The following is a 22,694-nucleotide window of genomic DNA, read 5'->3' as shown; positions in this document are numbered from 1 at the left end:
ACATATAATAAAGCACTCAAAAATATTTAAAGAATAAGTAAATAAATAAAGATTAAGTTTTTAATAAAATGTCATTGTCTTCCTTAACAATAAAGGTGCCATCATTTATGTGGCTCATCCATTGTTATGTTCACCTTAGCATTTATGTCTACCAAATCTAGCAGTCTTTTTAATGTGGTAGATTTTCTAGTACATGTTATTGAATGAAATCAATCTTAGGCCAAGTAGATAATTCAACAGTTGGCTGTTACTGACAATTCATCCCCTACTATTTAGTTGTTTCCAACTCTTTTTCTTTGCTCCCTACTCACCCATTTCCATTTTTAATGATTATAGAATTTTTACAAATTATTTTCCTCTGTTTTAAGGCTATATACTGACTTTTAAAAATTCCCTTTCCCCTACCAGAATTAACCTTCTCATGGTCAAGATCTGCATTTACCTTACTACCCACTGAATCTCTACCAATTAGCACAGTTCCTGATTCATATAAGCTCAAAACTATTTATGGATTGAAAGGACTGGTAACTGTTCATAAAGGATTTGCTTTGTTGTTTTATTTTTTTAATGCAGGTCTTAACGTAAAAAGACATTTATTTGAGAGGGGCCATAACTGCCATGTTTATACTTCATGATGCTGTTCACTCAGCAGTAGCAAATTAGATCAAAGGTGGATACCCAACCTTATCTGGTTCACATTCTCTCTTGGGATTTTTAGAACTGGTGTCTTTATCTAGGCTGATCACTCTAATTGACTAGCTAATAAGTAGTGGTAGGCAACTATATGTGGTCTTATACATCTCATAGCAAGTTTATAGTTACACTGTGAATCTCATATAGATAAAAGCTAACATAAAAATGGAAAGGGTACTATTTTGATTCCTGATGGTTTACTGATGGCGAGTTCTACTACTTCATGAGAGCAAGGTGTTCTTTGTGATTTTAAGAGTTAGCTCAATATCCATCCACATTTCTGTTTTTAGATAGATCAGAATGGGTTTAATACTTAAAACCGCAAGCATATTAAAAATAGCACAGTATCTTTCTAACTAAACATCTCCAGTTTATAAAGACTTTATAAAGGCAGAAATGTATACAGAAAATGTATCAAAATTTCAGGAGAGGAAAATACTAAATTTAAGAATAATTAAGTTTTAAATAACCACAGCCAAGTACTCAAAGGTACGGGTGTTACTAAACATTTTATTTTTAGTGAAAGGATAAATGTTGTTAATTAACATAACACTAACATATCCTAAAACACACTTACTTAAAAGTATAAAACATTACCTAAAATATAAATACTTCTTTCATTCCTCCAAATAATTTCACATCAATACACCCTCCTTCCAAAATTAGTCAAAATGTTTCATCCTAACTGACTGGTCACACAATATTTTTGAAAAGTAGAAAATTAACAATTATTGGGATGGGCTTATTAATGTAGCAAATATTTAACCCAAAAGAAACAGGATAGGAGAGAAAAATTCTATACAATGTTTGGAGTAGAAGTGAATTTGAGAAGGGAGGAGGGATAGGAAACTATCACACCCATTAGAATTCCATTACTCGAATATACAGGGAAGGAGATATAAAAAGCAATGGGTCTGAATCTATAAAGTCCCTAAGAATCTCCTAAAAGCAATCATTTCAAAACAAATAAACAAAAAATCCAGAAACAATCAATCTGGTCACTCCTACAGTCAACTACATATACTTAATTTTTTGTAAAAAAATTGCTAATTGAGTAATCCACATTTTTATTAGGAAGTTAAAATGGAAATGACAAAATCCTAGCAGTTTTCTTTTATAGCACAATTCAAAGTATCCATTATTTTCCAACCAGCAAATGAAAATGTCAAAAACATTCTTGCTGTAGATATTTAGTTGTTTTCTGCCAAATTAATGAAAGGAAAATATTGCACTTTGAATTGGTTAATTACCATGAATCCTTCTGCAAAGGGCTCCTGCTTGCAGAATTAAGCCAGCTCTAGTTGGCACACTGCCCTAATATTCATGGAGACTAGACTATAGGCTCCACTGTACTCAAGAGACATTTAGTTTTTGGCATCCATTCATCAGCTTACAAATCATCAGTCCTTACCACAGTAGACACTCAGCTGTCTGAAGTAAACAGGGCAGAAAACATTTTACAGGGATGTACCACATTCTGCTTCTTTGAAATGTTAAGAGCTAGACATGGAATACAAAAGGAGCAAAAATATCTTGACTTACATATTTTCTAATAACTAAAGCCACTCTAACAAAACCCTCTAATGACAAAGCTACTTCAAGGAAAGCTCTAGGAACAAGGCAACTTCAGGAAAGAAGTAATTGGGAGAAATTCTTTTTCTTCAGGTCTAGGCCATGTATATGGGGGTATTTCAGATACAGGCCTCTTGGGAACACACATATAGGTCACATACTATGCCATTTCCAAGGATTAAAGATAAATAGATGCTGCTTTATCTGTTTCCAGATCTAAGAAAATGACCATACCACTACTAAAGCCTAACCACATCTTTCCTTTCTCCCTTCTTCATGCCGCTCAATTCTTTACAGTAATTACAAGAACCTGGAATGCCCTCTTCAATTTGGATAATATAGTGGCTATAATTAAAAATCGACTATGAATGTTTCTGAATTTTATGGAAAAAAAATATATTCTACCAGTTCTTTTATTTGGAAAAAATAGGCAGATTGATGGAAACAAAATAATGATTTACCTCTCTTCCTTTTACTCTCTCTTTAAATAAAATGGAAGAAAAGATCCTGAATCAAGACAAGTAAATACTAATAAACCTTTGAATGCAAGTTACCTCCTCTAGGATGTTCTTCCCATGGTCCTCATGAGTAAGTACCTTGAGGTTCTAAATATGTCACCGCCTCACAGAGGAGAATAGGAAGAGCAGAGAAGTCAATAGTTGATCTTAAGTAAGGTCATTCAATAGCAACTACAAAATTAACCAATGTTAACAGCTAAATATTACAGCAAATACAAAATTAGCAAGCATTTTTTTTTTAGGGTTAGCAAAGTAAGTCCTACAAATTCCTAGTTGAAAACATTTATAAGACATTAGATATTCAAGCGTTCAAAAGCTGACATAATAAGTCTACATTTAGCTTTAAACTAAAACTAATTCAGGATTACAAATGGAATGCTTAAAGGGTCCAGAAAGCATGAAAAAAAAGTATACAAATAAACAAAAGAACAAGAACAAAGAGTTAGAAGACAGAACTAAAACCATATCAACAATCACAGAAAATGTAAGTGATCTAACAGCCCAATGAAAAGGCTGATATTATCAGACCCCTAAAAAAGCATGACACAATATGGTACCTTTCAGAAATATACATTAAATATAGATAAAAAAGAAGTTTAAAAGCAAAAGGCTGGGGAGAAGGGGACACAACCAAACCACACTAACAATAGTCAAGAGAAATCTAGCATGGTTAAACTAATATTTAAAAAAAAATGATTTTAGAATAGAACTATTACCAGAGGATAATTCTGTTGTAATAAAGTGGCCAATTCATGAAGAAGACATAACAAATTTAAATGGTTAAGCACCTAATAACTGAGCTTCAAAATGTATGAAACAGACCTGATAGAAACTAAGGTATACAAAAGTATGTTCTCTGCTCACAATGACTTAATTTAGAAAACAGTAAGAGATCTTTGGGAAACTTCCAAATATTTTAGAACTAATGAAGACACTACTGAGTAAACACGAGTTTAAGAAGGAACCAAAAGTGCATTAGAAAGTATTTTAAGCTGAATTAAAATAGGAACATACCTTCTTAAAATGCCACTAATACAGAAATTAAGAGGGAAATGTATTATTCAAAACATCTATAGCAGAAAAGAAGAAAGACCTCACCTAGTGGTCTCAGCTTCTACCCTAAGAAATCAAAAAAGATCAAATTAAGACCAAAATAAGCAGAAGGGAAGAAATGGGAAGTCTGAAAAAGGAATGATGACTTTTAGGAAACAGTTGATGGCATAGGAAGTGAAAGAGTGATTAAATTTGATCTGTCTGACTTCAGGCAAGAATGAGTACCCTGGGATTAGAAATTAAAAGGAATTTTGTCAGAGTATTTTGATAATTGAAGCAAACATGAAACAGAACTGTGTAAGGTAAAGTTTCTTTACCTTACAATCACAGAGAGTTTAAGCAAAAACTCAATTGATCACCTGTTAAGTAAGGTATTAGAATTTCCACTTGAGATAGGAATAATTACAATAGCCAATAATTATGGAAACAACTTAAGGACAGATGATCAGATTAAGAAGCCATGGTTTATATGGTATATGTACACAATGAAATACCACACCACTGTTTAAAAAAAAAAAAAAAGGTTGAAACCTTGCCTTTTGCAACAACATGGATGCAATTATAATGGCAAGGATTACACCAAATGAAATAAATCAGAAGAAGAAATACAAATACTGGTGGATTACATTCCATGTGCTATATAAAGAAACAAAACAAAGAAACATACACAAACCAAACAAACCTTAGAAATCATATTGCAGTATTGTGGCTACTAGAGGGATAGGGTTGAGTGGGGGAAAAGAAGGAAAGGCCCTAATGGACTATGGTAAAGTATTATCAATGCCTTGATGATGGATAACATACATCTAAAGAGATGTGAACCTTTACCTCTGAATCATGTAGTGTTGTAAAACCAATGTTACCTCAACAATAAATAAATAAATAAGCAAAGCAAACAAACAAACAAACAAATGCACTAGACAGAAAAATACAACAGTTTCTACTTGAGAAAAAAATGCTATAATCATAGTCATCAGAAGGTAAAGTCATCAATAACAAACATTTTGAATGGCTTAAAGTACTTGGGAGCCAATACACAAAGTTATAGAGCACGTTTGTCAATCTTCAATTGGGTTATCTCAACATAGGGAAAGCAATAAAGCAGGCTTCAGAGAAGTACGAAGGAAAAAGACCGAAGAAAGACTTCGGGAACTATCTGACTCCATGAGGAAAGGAAATATAAGAGTTATAGGAATCCCAGAAGGAGAGGAGAGAGATGTAGGAACAGAGAAAATATTCATGGATATAATTGAAGAGAACTTCCCAAACGCTAAGAAGGATCTGAAAATTGATATACAAGAAGCAAGAAGAACACCAAACTTCCACGACGAAAGGAAAAATGCAGCAAGACACATAATAGTAAAGCTCCCAAGAATCCAGGACAAGGAAAAAATTATGAAGCTGACAAGAGGGAAGAAACAGATAACATTCAAAGGAAAACCAATCAGGCTGACATCAGACTTCTCTGAAGAAACACTACGGGCAAGGAGAGAGTGGAGGGACTTAGTGAACAGACTCCAAGAAAACAGATGCCAACCAAGAATACTGTATCCCGCAAAGCTCTCCTTCCTCTTTGATGAAAGAATATGGACCTTCCCAGACAAACAGAAACTCCGGAATTTTATTGCGACTAAACCCCCACTCCAAAAAATACTACAAGGAGTCCTAAAGCCAGAACCTCAGAGGGACGAATAACAACAAAAGAAGGCCAAAGAAAGTTATTAAAAGAATAAATAAATAAAATCAAAGGAAAGACAAACACAATGACAAATACAGATGTTAACATATCAATACTAACTCTAAATGTAAATGGACTAAACTCTCCAATAAAAAGACACAGAATTGCAGGCTGGATTAAGAAACAAAACCCAACCTTTTGCTGTCTCCAGGAAACACATTTAGCTGCAGAAGATAAAAATAGACTCAAAGTTAAAGGATGGAAAACAATTCTACAAGCAAATGGACCAAAAAAGAAGGCAGGAACAGCTATACTCATATCAGATAAAACAGATTTCAAACTTAAAAAGATAAAAAGAGACCCCAGTGGTCATTACATTATGATCAAGGGGATAATAATTCAAGAAGAAATAACACTCATTAACATATATTCACCAAACGAAGGAGCACCAAAATATATCAGACAACTATTGGCATCTCTGAAAACAGACATCAGAGAAAACACATACGTAGTGGGAGACTTCAACACACCACTATCAACAATGGATAGATCAACAAGACAAAAAATAAGTAAAGACACTAAAGCTCTAAATAAGGATCTAGAGTGCTTAGGCTTAACAGACATATATAGAACACTAAACCCAAAAAAATCTGAGTATACATTTTTCTCAAGCGCACACGGATCATTCTCTAGGATCGATCATATACTGGGGCACAAGACAAACATCAACAGATACACCAAGATTGAAATCATACCAACCATCTTTTCTGACCATGAAGGCATCAAACTAGAAATAAACCATAAAGAGAAGGCAAGGTATTCTCCTACCTCGTGGAGATTGAAACCCACACTACTGGAAGTCCACTGGACTAACGAGGAGATAAAAGAAGAAATTAAAAAATTCTTTGAATTGAATGACAAGGAGGACACCAATTTCCTAAATGTATGGGATGCAGCAAAAGCAGTAATAAGAGGAAAATATATAGCAATAGATGCTCACATCAAGAAACAAGAAAGAACTCAAAGAAACAACCTAATCTCGAAACTCAAAGATCTAGAAAAAGAACAACAAAAAAGCCCCAAAACCAGTAGAAGAAAAGAAATAATAAAAACCAAAGCAGAAATAAATGAAATCGAAACTAAAAAAACAATCCAAAAGATCAATGAAACCAAGAGCTGGTTCTTCGAAAAAATAAATAAAATAGATAAACCCCTTGCCAGGCTCACAAGGGCAAAAAGGGAGAAAGCACAAATAAATAGGATAATAAATGAAAGAGGAGAAATCACAACGGACACAGCAGAAATCAAAAGAATTATTAATAACTACTATGAACAGTTATATGGAAACAAGTTTAACAATCTAGAGGAGATGGACAAATTCCTACAACTCTACAATCACCCAAAGCTAGATAAAGAAGAAATAGAACACCTAAACAGACCAATTACAATTAGCGAAATTGAAATGGTAATCAAAAACCTCCCCAAAAACAAAAGCCCAGGACCTGATGGATTTACAAATGAATTCTACCAAACATTCAGAGACGAATTGGTACCTATCCTTCACAAACTCTTCCAAAAAATTGAGAAGGAAGGTATAATACCTAACACGTTCTACGAAGCCAACATTACACTAATACCAAAACCGAACAAGGACAACACAAAAAAAGAAAACTATAGGCCAATCTCCCTAATGAACACTGATGCAAAAATCCTCAATAAAATTTTAGCTATCAGAATCCAACAGTGTATCCATAAGGTAATTCACCATGACCAAGTAGGATTCATTCCAGGGACACAAGGACGGTTTAACATCCGAAAATCAATCAACGTTATCCAACACATCAACAAAAAGAAATATAAAAACCATATGATAATATCAATAGATGCTGAGAAAGCTTTCGACAAAGTGCAACACCCATTCATGATAAAAGCCCTTGAAATTCTTGGGATACAAGGAACGTACCTCAACATCATAAAGGCCATATATGACAAGCCAACAGCCAGTATCATTCTCAATGGTGAAAAGCTAAAAGCAATTCCATTAAGATCTGGAACAAGACAAGGATGTCCACTTTCACCACTGCTTTTCAATATAATACTGGAAGTCCTAGCCAGAGCAATAAGACAAGAGAAAGACATCCAAGGAATCCAAATAGGAAAAGAAGAAGTCAAACTATCACTCTTTGCAGATGATATGATAATATACATAGAGAACCCCAAAAACTCCACAGAAAAACTAATTCAACTCATCAATCAGTTCAGTAAAGTGGCAGGATACAAAATCAACACGCAAAAGTCAGTAGCCTTCCTATATACAAACAATAAATCTGAAGAAGAAGAAATCAAAAAAACCATCCCTTTTCTTATTGAAACAAAAAAAATCAAATATTTGGGAATAAATCTAACAAAAGAGGTAAAGGACCTATACAAAGAAAACTATAAAACACTGTTAAAAGAAATAGAAGAAGACACAAAGAAATGGAAAGACATCCCCTGCTCATGGATTGGGAGAATAAACATTATTAAAATGGCCATCCTACCAAAAGCAATATACAGATTCAATGCTATTCCAATCAAAATTTCAATGTCATTCTTCAAAGAAATAGAACAATTATTGATGAAATTCATATGGAATCACAAAAACCCCGAATAGCCAAAGCTCTCCTGAAAAAAAAAGAAGGGAATGGAGGCATCACACTCCCAGACTTCAAACTCTACTACAAAGCCACAATCATCAAAACTGCATGGTATTGGAACAAGAACAGACATACAGACCAATGGAATCGAATAGAAAATCCAGAAATAAACCCACAGATTTATGGTCAACTAATCTTTGACAAAGGAGCAAAGACTATGCATTGGAGCAAAGAAAGTTTGTTCAATAAATGGTGCTGGGAAAACTGGGTCGCTACATGCAAAAGAATGAAGCTTGACCACTACCTCACACCATATACAAAAATCAACTCAAAATGGATTAAAGAACTAGACATAAGACCTGAAACCATAAAATACATAGAAGGAAATATAGGCGAAACACTACGTGATTTGCATATCAAAGACATCTTTACAGACACATCACCCAAAGCAGTGATAGTGAAGGCAAAGATCAACAGCTGGGACTACATCAAATTAAAGAGCTTCTGCACAGCAAAAGAGACAATAACAAAAACAAAGAGAAACCCCACCAACTGGGAGAACATTTTTGCACCCAACACTAATGATAAAGGACTGATCACAAAAATCTGCAAAGAGCTGATGAGACTCAACAACAACAAAGAAAATAATCCAGTCAAAAAATGGACAGAGGAACTAAAAAGAAACTTCTCTGAAGAGGAAATGCAAATGGCCAACAGGCATATGAAAAAATGTTCAACATCACTTGCAATCAGGGAAATGCAAATCAAAACTACCATGAGATACCATCTTACACCAGTGAGAATGGCACATATTAAAAAAACTAGCAACAACAAATGTTGGCGAGGTTGTGGAGAAAAAGGAACTCTTCTGCACTGTTGGTAGGAGTGCAAACTGGTCCAACCACTATGGAGAGCTGTGTGGAGATTTCTGGACCTACTAAACATAGAGCTTCCACAGGATCCAGCAATTCCACTCCTAGGTATTTACCCAAAGAACACAGAAACATCAATTCCAAAGAACACCTGCACCCCTATGTTTATAGCAGCACTGTTTACAATAGCTAAGCTTTGGAAACAGCCCAAATGCCCAAAAATAGATGACTGGATCAAGAAGATGTGGTACATATATACCATGGAATATTACTCAGCATTCAAAAAAGATAAACACATGCAATTTGCAGCAACATGGATGACGCTGGAAGGGATCATGCTCAGTGAAATAAGCCAAAAAGAAAAAGAAAAATACTGGATGGTCTCACTCATAGCAGGGATCTAGAAAACTTAAATAAGGGACCAGGAAAATGAATAACTATAAGAAAGTGAAAATCAAAATCAACAAAAACTATGAACCAGAGACACTTTTTGGGGGTGGGGGGCGGGAGGGGAGGGATTGGGGTCAGAATGGGGGGATTGCAATTGTATGGGGAATATAAAAATAAAATTTATTAATTAAAAAAAATAAATAAATAAAGCAGGCTTCAAAGGTGAACACAGTAAGATGTGTATTTGTCTTGTTTGCTTTTACATATAGCAAATTATATGTTTCTTGAGAGAAAGGGACATTGATAATATTTACTATCAATTCTAAGCACTTAAGATTTTCAATACCTAATAATAATAGGTCTAGAAATTTAAAAATATTTTGAACATATAAGAACTGTGTAATGGTGCAAAATAGCTGTCATCTCCATTTACAGTTGAAATATCTTAGGATGAGGTAAGTTAGGGGCTCTTCAGATGGAGGATCTGAAGTCAAGCCTGTCTAGTTCTAAAACCCAGTAATAGAAGACTGCCTTCTAGTTCACTGAACAAATAGGGGCCATCTGATAATCACTGCCTGCAGTCTTTTTTCCCCTTTCCAAAATATGTCCTGTAATCCTGCCCAACTTATTTTTCAAAAATACAAATTTTTTATTTTACTCAATCAGCTTCTTTTCCTTTAGTACTTATAACCCCTTACAAGGAATCCTGCCTATGTTTCCTATATTATTTCCTATTATTTTCTCCCATGCATTCCAGATGCACTAAAAAACTGGTCTTTTAAAAATGTATTTGTATTGCTGGTCTCACTCTTCTGACAGCTTTTCCTCTTATTTTTTGGCATGGTGAATGAACTTTTATCCTTCCTGACTCAGTTTAAATATTGTCTCCTCTGTATTTCAGCAAAAATTAGATGTACCATCTTTTACATGTGCATCACTCTACTGACAATTACTTGTGAATCTGATGCAAAATAATCACCTCTTCAAAAACAGTTATTCATTTCTGTATCACCACTACCTAAACCCAATGCCTGCTATATAGGAAAGGTTCAGAGTTTACTGACTGAATGGATGGATGATGGACAGGTGGATGAATAAGCAATTAAATGGATATACTAACCAGAGTCTGAAACTAAACAAGAACAAAAAAAAACAGGGGTTTTCTTCTTTTTGATATATAAAAGAAACCATACTGCCTGTGACAGAGATATACTAGTTGCCACAATTTTAACGTATACTGCACCTTGTTAATTCTATATGATTTCATCCTAAATTATGTCTTAATTGAAAAACCATCATTATGTAGCCTACTTGATTATACAATACTATTGAAAGTTTACTTAATCAAAAATAGGAGTGATATATAATTTGATAGAAAAATTAATTCTTAATATTATAAAATGGCTCTAAATCAGGAAGATCTATGAACTATTCTGATTACTTGTCAAGAAGAAGAAAGCCGGAGGAATAACCTTTTTGTGACCTCCTCCCACAAACAAAACTATTAACAGATTTTTACCATTTCAAGATATAACCTTGTTTAGTGCTCTCTTCCTGAAGATAATATGAGAAATCATAAAATTCCTACCGTTGAACATTTCAGGCTTCCTTTATCCTCAATTCTTTATAAAGTTAAATTTGGACTTTCAGCAGTAAACTTAATGTTAATACACATGTTGATCAATGATGAAGACATGAAACTTACATAATGTTATAATGCAGTGTCTCTTCAATGAAAGAAGTAAAAAAATATTTTTAAAATAAAACATTTTTATACTTCATCAATGTATGTATTTGATTAGGTTTCCAAAATCAGTATTATTTTTAACCAGGGTAATTTATGATACATTTAGGTTTGAGGGCTTTTTAGCTGCAGAAATAACTTAGACACTGTTGATTTATGTTAAATCAGTTGAAAAGATGATATTCCAGTCTTTTAAAAAATGCAAAATAACATAGAACTTAAAGAAAAAGTCAAGAAGCTTGAGAACCACTCTAAGCTAATGGAAAAATTATTTTAATTACATGAGAAATGTTCTAAAGCAATCTTCTGGGTGAAAACAAAGCATTACATATTGAATGAAGAAAATGCTTTCCTTAACGAAATGTTCACATGTTCAGAGCCGTTAGTTCACACCTTGTTAATTTTCTTTTAAAGCGCTGCCTCATTATAGAATAACATTTTGATATATGCTCAAAAGGGTTCCTTTCTGAAGAAGAACTAAAGTGTATTTTTAAAAACACATAGAAAACAAACTGAAGAGTTTTATTAAGTACTTAAACAGTATATAGCAGCGGACTTTGCTTTAAAAGGACAAAAGAAGACATTTTAAACCACATTTAGTACAATCATTTTTTTTTTTCCTTTTTGAAACATAGTAAAATGGGGCTAATAACTGAATGACTTTAGAGCCCAGCAATGGAAAGCTTGGGGATGCAAAATAAAAAAAGGTAAAAGATGAAAAAATTTTGCACTAAGACCCATTAAACCCAAGGAAACTATTTTCCAAAAGTGGTGTGATTTTTCTCAGTTTTGTCTGTGAACATAGGATATGTAATTTGTTTTTATTTTTCCCTTAACTATCTTCAACTTAGTTCCTACTATGCCTTTTAAAAAATAAATCGGTTGACATAAGGAGATAGCTGTTTAACTTATCACACTGTGATCATGCAAGGGAAATCTTTCAGCTCACTCAAGTTCTGGCTCATCTCTCTATTTTTTGTCTCCTGCATGAGAAGATGATATTCCATAAAAGGAAAGGGCACCATGTGTGAATTAAGTAAGAAGGCTTCATGAGAAAACTGGACTCTAATTACATAAACACACTTCCCTACAGGTAGATATAAAATGAAAAATCTCTGAAATCTCATCTTAAAGGCTAGCGCTAGCAGTGCTTTTTTTTTTTTTTTTAATTATGCTAAAAGTCCCTTGTCTGCTTGATCTCTCATGAACAATTTTAATCAGGCAAGCCTAATACACTCCGTCTCACAGACAACTTAACAGCGCTCTCAACTATGAGCTAATGGGAAGACAAGGAACCACAAGCATTTTTATTAAAAGGAAAAAAATGGCCAGCCTAGAGACTTGGCCAGCAATAAAGCAAGATTAAATCATGCATGCCCCTCCCCATACTTAGCCTACTTAACTTCAAGAACTACAGACATATAATTAATTTGCTCTTAAGATTTACTCTGTAAACATAAACACACCATTTAAAAAGTATGACATCCTTACAATTCAGTTATTCTCCTTATTCTCCTTTCCATTCACAAATGGACTAACATACTAACAATCACTTTGCCAGAATCTAAAATTCACCCCTAAAATGTATCCTCCCTAAAAAAGGGGAGTCAAAAATCACTCGCTTAAGTCTGTAGGATTCCTGACAAATTAGAAATGAATGTGGAGTGATAATTAAAAAAGCCAAGTATCTTCTTCACCTTTCAGCCAATCTCCAAGCTCATCTACTGAGTCAGCTATCTCCATGAGTCCTCAGTCCACTATGAGGCCCTCCCAACACTTGAGCCTACAACAACCTCCTTTTTTTAATTGCTCTAAACTATCTAGCTATATTAGCTACTATTTTAACTCTTCTTTTTTTTTATAATAAATTTTATTTTTATATTCCCCATACAATTGCATCCCCCCCATTCTGACCCCAATCCCTCCCCTCCCGCCCCCCACGCCCAAAAAGTGTCTCTGGTTCATAGTTTTTTGTTGATTTTGATTTTCACTTTCTTATAGTTATTCATTTTCCTGGTCCCTTATTTAAGTTTTCTAGATTCCTGCTATGAGTGAGACCATCCGGTATTTTTCTTTTTCTTTTTGGCTTATTTCACAGAGCATGATCCCTTCCAGTGCCATCCATGTTGCTGCAAATTGCATGTGTTTATCTTTTTTGAATGCTGAGTAATATTCCATGGTATATATGTACCACATCTTCTTGATCCAGTCATCTATTTTTGGGCATTTGGGCTGTTTCCAAAGCTTCTTTTAACCAGCTTTATCCAGAAACTCAAAAACAGTACTGGTGATTGCTCAAGGCCCCAAGAGTTTATATATAATGCTACATCAAACTGGTCTTGCCTATCTACCTTGATTCCCCAAATTGTCTTGAGAGTAAAAATTCAATTTCTAAATGCAGGTCTGAATTTACCTCCAATTAGCTGTTGTGTGGTTTGCAGCACATTCACAAGCCCCTCTGTGCCCAATTTCCTTCATCTGTAAAAGTGTAGAACTAACAATACCTTCCCCTCAAAGAGTTAATATAAGAATTAAGTGACATAATACATGAAAGTATTGGTGTAAGAATTAAATGAAATAATAACCCCTATACCACACCAAGGACATAGTAGACTTAAGTTTCCCTTCATTGACTTCCAAGTCCGTGTTTCTGGACTCTTCAAGTGGGCTTTGACACTTCCAATTGAACACAAAAGAAAAGACTCATATTCTCACACCCTCTCTGGCAAGAACTGGCAGGCTCAGAATTCACCAGCACCCCTTATCCAAAACCTTTTATTATTTTCCCACCTCTACACTCAGCTACATCCCTCTTGAGATTTTCCAGCTATTTTCATTCTAGGGATCTTTGGATAAAGCTGCCTCAGTTTTTCTGTGCACTGAGTCACATTTGCTCATTCAGTTGAGACCATTTCATTTACTTTTGCTTCAATTTTTACCTGCCTGGCTCCTTTCCTTATTAGTCTTATGCTTCATACTAGTTGCAATTAGACACTATCAGTTAAATATGACACCTTTCTATTTATATTGATTTACAAGACTATTCTTTATAGTTAAACTAAGAGACATAAAATTAAAATATAATAGATTGGGACAACTACAATGACTATTTCCACAGGGGAAAAAAACTACCACAGGGAAAAAAAAAAAAGCAAAAAACAACAGTTGGTTAATTCTTAGAAAATTATCTTTTTCACAATCAACATATTTTATGCATTCATCTATCAGATTCTGTGATTCTCCTGACCTGGTTGCTTGATGAGCTATAAAAATCCAACTTGTTTATTAAAATGGTAGACACTGAAAAGTAAAAGGGAATACTTAGCAAGGCAGGACAAAAAATAATAAATAAGCTCTGAAGAAATGTTTGTTGGTATTACTAAGATTTCACATAAACACACGCAAATCACTTAAAATCACCTCCCCCAAAAAGTTGTCTGATCTTCTGCAAATATCTCAGATTGAAAAAAAAAAACTCAATTCTAGAGTTAGACCAGATCTGTAATAGGAAATATTCCTCTGGAATGACATAAATCACTTAAGATCACTATCCAGATATCTTAATTAAGCTCAATGATTTTTTTTTCTTTTTTAATATTTTTTTCGCATTCCCTTAACATGGCTACAAAAATTTAAAGTGCTTAGTGATGCAAAAGAACTATCTTTACATAAATATGAATTACATGTCTCGCATACACCCCATGCTTGTTAATTTCCCTAATGGAGTAGAAAGTCTTTCCAATATCCCACAGTTAATCCTAACCTGTTTCAAATTACCATGTTTTGAAGTTTTACCTCAGGTTCTAATCAAAAACACACACAAAAAAAAATCAAGTAAAGTACCATAGAGGACAGATTATCTTTAAAAATAACAGAAAAGAGCTATAATGTTTCTTAAAATTTTACCTTAAAGATTATTGGGAACAATACGATTCAATTCACTCAAATAAATTTTATAATCCAGAAATATTAACAAATTATTGAATTGACCTAATTCAGTACTACCTGAAACAATAACTAAAACTTTTTTTATTCAATATTTGGTTTTTTAGAGAGCTGGTATTATATCTGGAACTCAGATCTTTGTTTCCAGTACCATTTTATAGTAATAGGAAGCAGGATTCTTGGAGAAAATACTGATTCTATAAGTGAATCAGAAAATATAAATGTGAGTTTAATGCATCCAGTAGTTCAAGAAAGCAAGGAAGTGCACAGAAAGAAAAAATAAATACAAAAATGAAAGTATATTAGAGACACAGGAGTCAATTAAAACATTCCTAGTAGTAAAAGCTGAAACAACTTGAGCAATAATAATGGATTATAAAACCCAAAGTAAAAATAAATATCCATGAGTCCATACTTATATAAACAAATGATTGATTAATGAAATAAATAAATGGGAGAGGATAAACAAATCCCTCATGGAGAAGTATATCAAATATTTTAGGAAAATACTCCAAACTTAAGGAAGTAGAACCTAACTCCTTACTCCTTAAGTGTGGGCAGACCATAATGGCCTCTTTCCAAAAAGTAGTCTGGAAAAGGGAAACAAAGAATAATTTTATAATGGTGAAACAGTGGTTAATAATAGGGAAACTGGGTGTGAGATATATGGGGAATACTCTTCATAAGCCTTCTAAAAATCTGAATCTATTCTAAAATAAACAATGTATTTTAAAGGTTAAAAAGACATATGCATGTATATTGCTACATAGCTTACCTGTAGAAACTATTCAACTTTAATCCACTTCAATTGTAAAATTCTTCACAACACACAAATCCAGAGATCACTTGCACTGCAGTTGTAAGGAAAGATGAGAGGTAGGCCTGCATTTGAATTCTGTTCTATATGCCTCTATCCATGAAACCAAGAAACCAATTTCCCCATTTGTAAAATGGGGCAAGACTGCCTAGAGAGTTTCTGTTACCCCCTTTGGGGAGGGGACTAATGTGATGCTGTTCTGCATTCTCATCACTGAGCATCACCTACATTCAACTCCAGTCCTTTCTGGATTAGCCTACTCAGATGCTAATCTGATACCAGACTTGGCTGTTTCTAGTTGGCTAGATTTGATGCTCAAATGTCATTTCTTAAAATTCAGTTCATGTTAACTATCTCTCTAGAAGAACAACCAGAATTAAAAACAGTGGTTGCCTCTATGTGGGAAGGGAGACTGGAGTAGGAGGGAGACATGATTTGCATAGTATATATTCTTGGGCTATCTGAATTATTTTTACTATGTGTATATATTAGCTATTTAAAAACTTTACAAAAGTAACAACAAGAAATCCATTATTATTCAAGGATTACTACAAGTTTATTTCAACCTTAATATCTGTTGTGTGTTATTTGCTTTTAATATATTGCCACAGCAAGGAGCAAGAAGTATGGCTCCAGGTTAGCCTAAAATGACTCAATCAACATCTTTTGTACCAAATCAGCTGTTTCAAAATAACATAATCTTGCAATTAAAAGTGACTTTTGTGATATAACTGAGGCCCTAGTTATTTAACCTCACTAAACCCCATTTTCCTCATCTGTAAAACTGACAAACAATACCTACACTTGAGAGGGTTGTTAGAAAGATTAAATAAAAATATATGTAAGGTCCTAAGTATAGTGCCGACTCCATCTATTACTGTCATTATCAGTATAAATGGAAGTCTGTGGAAAGAACTGATTTCTTACTCAGATATATCTTACTCAGTCATGGATCCAGAAACAACTTCCAAGTTTTAACAACCTTCAAATGCAATTGGTTTACAGCAATTATTATTCCTGACTGAATATACATATATATATATATATATATATATATATATATACAGTTTTAACTCAGATACATATCTGAGGTACTCAGTTAAAACTGAGTTACTGAGTTAAAACTGTATGTAACAACTAGATTACCACTAGAAAGTATAAAAGATGAAGCCACTCTCCCAGTTAGTGACTTTCCCTATTATCCAATGTTCCAAACTAGGAAGAGGAATGAGAATCTGAAATTACAGTAAGTATCTTAAAGAACCATCTATTACAAATTGTTAGAACAATAAACCATTGAAGAAATTTCATGCCATTACGAGACTTAATGATCACTGTTAACTTTTTTCCTCAAATCTTCCCTTTTATATAACTTTCCACTTTATACTATATATATAATTTATATAACTTTTAATGTAACGAATTATATAATGTAATGAATTTATATGTACATAATCACATATAAATTCATATTATATGTACATAATCACATATAAATTCATATAATGTATAAGTCATTCATGTGTATATCAAATCATCTAAAACTGACCAAACCTGAAAGCCAAGTGTTGTATAGTTAAATCAGGGAGAGAAAAATAATGCAATTTGCAGAAGGCTACCAAATTAGTAAATGGCAAAAACTAGATTCATCCCCAAGTCTCATGCTCTTAAATACAGTGGTCTGTCCACTCCCATCTGACCCTCACAGTGAATTTCGTTTTCTCAGAGGTCCCCTTTCTTGCAGCATAATGCCTACTTGTCCACATGACTGCAATTCTTCCTCAGGTGGTTTTATCATATCCTCACTGGCCTCACTCCAGTCAACTCCCCACAACAGCAAACATCTTAAATTTAAATCAGTGTCTTCTATATAGAATCATGAAATGTTTTCATTGTTCCTAGACAGAGAATAAACGTCTTACCAAAACCTTACGGATATCTACACCTGAGGGGCCGGACCCCTTCCAACAGCCATTTCATGTGTGTAGTGTATTCTCTGTATACCAAAGAGGCTATCTGTCCCTTATAACCACCATCAGGCACACTCATCCCTTTTGCACCTAGTTAACTGACACTCTTTCTCACCTGAAGTATTACTTCCTCAAACAAGCCTTTCCTTCCCATCCTCACCAAATCAAATGTCCCTACTATATTAAAAACTCTCAGGGAGTCATGTACATCTACTTTATTGCAGTTATCACTGATGCAATTTACATATACTCATGCAATTACTTGGTTAATGTCTGACTTTTCCAACAAACTGTCAGTGCCACAAAGGGTAAAGATAAGGTCATTTTTTCCTGCTTTTAGTCACAATTATATCTCCAATGCCTAAGCACAATTTCCAGCCCTACAGTAAATACTTGATAGCTTCCTTTAAAAAGCTAAACATATATAGAATGAGGTTAATTCTACACTCAGTCTTTAAATATTTAAAAATAAAGATAGCTTTTACTCTAATGATTCCTCACATGGACAAAAGTTAAGACTTAATAATGAAGTCACTCTCATTCTTTAAGTATAGACTTTTTATGAAAAAGTTCACAGACATCTCTTAAAATCTGGAAGCTATAAGTGAATACAATGGCATTTTTTTCACCAGTGCAGAGAAATTATACCTTCTCTGTTCCAAACACTGCACTTCAAACAGCCTACACATGGGACATAGCAGTGACAGTTATATCATAAATTCCCAGGTCTTCTTTATATGAATTGCTCTTAAAACATATCTACTTGATTCCTGACTAGGCGATAATTTGACAAATCAACATGCACAATTTTATATAAATCCCCATTATATGCCATTTTAGTTTCAGCCAACCATTTCAGATGACTAAGCTTTTTTTCAATCCTCATTCCCTCATCCAAACTATTACTTTTTGCTACCAGCTTTATGTGACATGCAAATGTGATGGGCCTGTTTCATCCAAGTCAGTGATAAAAATGATTAATAAGGCAGAATGAAAGAAAGCACCATGCATGTCATATCACTAGAAATACCTCTCTCCAAGCTGACACCAATCCATTTAAGTTTTTTCAACCAGTTATGAATCTACATTTACTTATAAAACAGCCCCTAATTTAACCATCTATTTCAAAATATGAGACACCCTGTCCACAGCCTTGGCAAAATCAACTTACTTTACATGTTAAACAAAATTATGGAAGTCTAACATGATACCACCTTCCTAGTGAACCCTTAGGGTCTCTAGAGGAAAGCTTCTTTTCTAGGTAAGTCTTTACAAAACCATTTGTCTAATAATCAATTAAAGAATTGTCCCAAGGATAGACATGAAACCAATTAATCTTATTTAAGTTACAGAATTTTACTTTCACACATCTTTTTTTGAAAATGAAAACTGCATTTGAAGGATATCTTGTCTTTTGGGACTTTGGTACTGACCATAATTGCTAAAAGATCACTAATCCACTCATATCTACAAGTCACTTAATCGTAGGGTGTTAACTAGTTGAGAGCATCAAAGTGGTTTCTTTTGTTTTTTTCATTTAAACAATTTTATTAATTTCCTTATTGACTACAGGGTAATGTGCACTGGCATTGGAACTTGGCATCTAGTCTATCTTGTGGGTTTTTCCCTTCCTACTTTCTTTTTTAAAACATATATTTTTTACATCATTGTTCATTTTTTGTACAATGCATACTTTCTCCACTCAGGTATGGTCCCCACAAAATTCCCATCACCAATTTAGCCGTGAAGTACTTTCTCATCACTGCCTAACCTTCCTTGGACTTTAATTCCTTATCTACCATCATTAGTCTGCTTTACTGAATTTGAGTTTCATTTCTATTAACAGAGAAATTGAAACTAACCCAGGTATTTTATAGCTTTGACTTCACTCCAACATTTAGTGTTACACTATCTGCCCCAAGCTATGTTATTTTTCTTGTTTTCCTTCATGATCTGACCATAACGTGCTTTGATCCTTGGTATCTTTATAAAAGTCAGTTCATTTTAGCCTCCTGTATTATACTCTTTTATGCTACTTTTGTATTTGTGCTCCACCCTTTCGTTATTTACAATAATCACTCGTGCTTATATAAAGTCGGTATTTCACTTTAAAACACCTACACACATTTAATTGATTCCATTAATTATTATTGCATGGCAAATATATGTTATTCACCAATCTATCACAAAAGATACAAAGATCTGCTCCCTGGTTTCAAGTAGTTCAAAGGTAGAAAAATAGTCTTCTATATTGTCTTATATATTGCCAAGGTAAAAGTGCTCTATAAGTTGAGTGCAGAGCTACTAGATCAAGTATGAATAACCACTGAAGTCTTCCTCAAGGAAAATATATCTGAGTAGTCTTAAGAAATGAGGAAATAGTCATGAGAAGATTGGAAATGTATGCAAAGGAATGGCAAATAGAAAAAGCACAATGTTTCATACAAGAATGATTAATATCTATAGGTAGTGGGAATTTAAGTTGCTTAGAATACAAAGAGGTAGCATGAAAACATGGAGTTGGTGATAAAAATGCCTTGTAATCTAGGTGTGCAACACATAAGACAAATAAAATGAATTAAATGCTCTCTATTCAGTACTATGCAGAAGTTAGAAAACACCAAGGTTTTTACATAACAAAGACAGATCTTTAAAACAGTCTTGAAAACAAACTAATGTTTAGAGCATAAATGCAGCAAAACAAAATTAAAATACACATCCAATACTTAGGTGCAAACAAAATAAATCAACATGTCTTACAGGGGAGCACACAAAAGGATTCAGGGAAAAAAATATGAGAATAGTTACCTATAGAGAGGGAAGGTAATGGGGGTGGAAAATGGGAACAGGAATTTTTTTTTTAAGTTGATATATATCTGTATGACATCCAAAGATGTAAAAACAAAACAAAATAACAACAACAAAAAACTTACAGCTATCACAGAATGCCTTTAACACAGTTTTTAGGAAGAAAGTTTGGCTCAACGTGAAGTATATAGTCTTACAGCTATAATATCTTCTGGAATCGAAATGCATGGGTGGGTTCATTTCTCTTTTATGCTCAGATACATATTCTGAGAAAAGGCTTGGTATTAGACCTAACTGTAAAGTAAAGATGGATGTAGAATATGTGGTAATAGAAAAAAAAGTAAAAGCAAGGTTTGACATGGAGTTAATAGCTGCAAGTAAAAGCAGCCCAAACTTGATTATTTTCTGGGAATTTCACTGAAAACATGCCTCTACTGCAGAACCATTAACTAAAGGTTTGTTCTATAAGCAAGGAGAAATTAAAGGGTTGTTCTGTAAGGTTTGTTCTGTAAGCAATGAGAAATTAAAACAAAGCCTTGCTAAGTACCTTCTGGGAGTCCAGAGTAGGGATCGTCGTAATAAACTCATAAAAAGCCCTATCACTGAGAGAAGAATCGTGCATTAGCCAAACTGCCTCATGTGTACTAACAGACTTTCTATACAACTGTAACTGAACATTACAGGCAAAATGCCAACATTTTTAAATTTTATCAAGCTCTAGTGCCAGGTGACAACTGTTTGCTGTGACATGATTTATGCAATGCATTTCATCTAGTTATCTTAGAATCAAAGGAATTTTACCAAAGGGCTCTCATTCAAATAAACAGAAATGATTTCTACTCCAATCACATATGTGAAAAGTGGAAGACACACCTGGGAAGTTCCAGGACAAGATCGTACTGATTAAATTTTGAGAATAAAGAACTTTTTAAAACACAAAATTGGCACCCATGCTAGGTATTCCTCTATCATGGAGATACTCTTTTTTTCATTTAGAAATAGACAGCTAACTAAAAAGCAAACAATATCAAAACACATTTTAAAAATTTTAAATGCTATGTGTAAATAATATACAACATGGTTAATAATATTCTCCATACAATCTTACATTTCCATGGACAGGCTTATGGAGGTCAGATGCTTATTTTTCCATTTATGGCCTGTGTTTAAGTAATTTTACAGGGATACTTTTCCCTCTGAATCTTCTCATTAAATATCCTCTCATCCCCTAAGTAGTTCCCCACTATCTCATCCTACTATTTTCTTACCCATCCTACTCATATTAAATTGTATTCAATAGAAGGTGGAATTTTAAAAAAGGTATTCTGGGGTCTCCCTGGTGGTGCAAGGGGATAAGATGCAGCACTGCGAAGCTGTCCACAGCCACTGCAGCACCAGTGCAATCCCCAGCTTGGGAGGTGACCCACGTGGTGCAGCAGACCTCTCCTGGTTCACCCGCTGCTCCCCTCAGTAGTGTGTTTCAGTCAATCCACCTGTTCTGTTCCCCATTCTGTCTTTGATGAATCATCTCACCTCCCCCACTCTGGTCTATACCCCAGTTCTTGTATGCATAAATAAATCTTTTTTAAAAAAAGATATTCTTCCAATTATGACTCTCAGGCAATTGTATCTTTAAAATATTATTATTGAAAGAAGGTAATTCATGTTCTCTGAGTCCTCTTAACAAGTGCTGCATTTATAATCAAGAAAAAAAAATAATATGTAGTGACATTATAGGAAGAAAACTTCATAGCAAGTTCCAAGGAACTGGTTTTAGATCTTCTTCTTGCCTTCTATCATTTCTTGGCTTAAAATCCAACTTTGAAACAAATGAAACATATTAACTATGTTTGTATCAGGGCCTGTGACAAATTGAACAATGTAAGGGAGAGATTGCGAAAAATCTAAAATTATATGTCAGGCACTTAGAAAATCTATTCTGGGCTCTGAAAATCAAATAATACTAAATGCCAAATTTTCTTATAATGAGACACAAAT

The 22,694-nt window shown here is 33.9% G+C and overlaps 1 protein-coding gene across 22 annotated transcripts in view; it reads right to left on the bottom strand.

The window, feature by feature from the left end:
• Window positions 1-22,694, bottom strand: part of RFX3 (regulatory factor X3) — a 275,282-nt gene that overhangs the window by 191,889 nt on the left and 60,699 nt on the right. The window contains exon 2 of one of the 22 annotated variants that reach the window (XM_054688851.1): window positions 15,877-15,952. The exons of 20 other annotated variants lie outside the window; for them this stretch is intronic. The gene's annotated coding sequence lies outside the window, so the exon portion shown is untranslated. Of the gene's footprint in view, window positions 1-2,819; window positions 2,985-15,876; window positions 15,953-22,694 lie in introns of those variants that run through there. One more of the 22 variants, XM_037491514.2, reaches the window with a different exon arrangement.

The sequence above is a fragment of the Talpa occidentalis genome, unplaced genomic scaffold (assembly GCF_014898055.3).
Source record: "Talpa occidentalis isolate TD23 unplaced genomic scaffold, MPIMG_talOcc4v2.1 talOcc4.7, whole genome shotgun sequence".
In the NCBI taxonomy this organism is placed as follows: Eukaryota; Metazoa; Chordata; class Mammalia; order Eulipotyphla; family Talpidae; genus Talpa; species Talpa occidentalis.
Note: the sequence above shows the minus strand (reverse complement) of the source record. Positions and strands in the feature narration are given on the sequence as shown.